Consider the following 1,354-nt stretch of genomic DNA (forward strand, 5'->3'; position numbering starts at 1 on the left):
CCGGGAGTGGCCACTGCACTCCAGTCTGGGTGACAGAGTAAGATTCCAACTCAAAAAAAAGAAGGTAATATTTGGAGAGAGCTATCCTTAGTACAGTTTTCATGCCAAATTAATCATGTATTTTCTAATACATTTCCAAAAACCAGCACCAAGGAGGCTGGGGTTGTTATTATGAACCTCATTGCCTTATCTTATTACTGCCTATGAACTAAAGATAAAATGCACTTATACTTGACTGTGGTGGTGGATATCTATGCAAGTGAGAAAATGGTATGGAACCAAATGCAGGCACACACAAACCAGTACAAGTAGGACTAAAGAAATCTGAATAAGATGGGAGAATCGTATCAATGTCAATATCCCAATTGTGATACTATATTAACGTTTTGCAAGACATTACCAGGAGGGAGAGCTGAGCAGAGTGAACAAAGGATTTCTCTGTATACTTTTTTTTTTAAGTCAGAGTCTCACTCTGTCACCCAAGCTGGAGTGCAGTGACACACTCACGGCCACTCCAGCCTCGACCTGCTGGGCTCCCGCGATCCTTCTACCTCAGCCTTCCAAGTAGCCAGAACTACAAGCGTGCGCTACCATGTCCCGGCTAATTTTTTGATTTATTGTAGAGACGAGGTCTCCTCAAGTTGCCTAGGCTGGTCTCGAAACCCTGGGCTCAGGCAATCCTCTCACTTCGGCCTCCCAAAGTGCTGGGATTACAGGCTTGAGCCACCACGTGCGGCCTCTCCGTATACTTTTTTACAACTGCCTGTGATCCTTCAATTACCTGAATAACAATTTCAATTAAAAAATGCATTAGTAACAGTGACGTTTTGTAGAAATTGTGCCGCAGCGAATCACATTCCACTGAGCTCGGTGCTGGTATTTAGGGACTCCTCGGGCACAAAATGGGCACCATTTTTTATCCTGAGGCCTCAGCTGGAAAAGAGAGCCAAGTGTGCCGGATGCCGCATTTCAAAGTTGAGGAAGTTTCTCGCGGACCCATCGCTTTTGAAGAGCACACCCCACAGGCATGAGGGGACGTAGTGACGTGGAGAAGACCGTGCTAGCCGGGAAGATTATCCTGAGCTCGGTAATTACCCCTCTCTGCGGTGCTGAAGGTTTTCCCTTCCCAACAGCGGGCCCGACTTCGCGTCGAGCGAGAGCTTTGAACTTTTACACCGAGGAAATGGCAGGCTGGCAAGCCGGCCCCGGGAAGGCGTCCACCGCGCTCGCGAACGACCTGAATGTCCGGAACAGAAACTTCTCTTCCCCGCGCTCGCAGGACCCCGCACTCGCAGCCACCGGATGAGGGACACTGAGGCCGGCCCGCGGGCCCCGCGCGCGCCCCCGGGCAGGA

Source organism: Carlito syrichta, unplaced genomic scaffold (genome assembly GCF_000164805.1).
Source record: "Carlito syrichta isolate Samal-C Ts95f unplaced genomic scaffold, Tarsius_syrichta-2.0.1 Scaffold305227, whole genome shotgun sequence".
NCBI classification, from domain to species: Eukaryota; Metazoa; Chordata; class Mammalia; order Primates; family Tarsiidae; genus Carlito; species Carlito syrichta.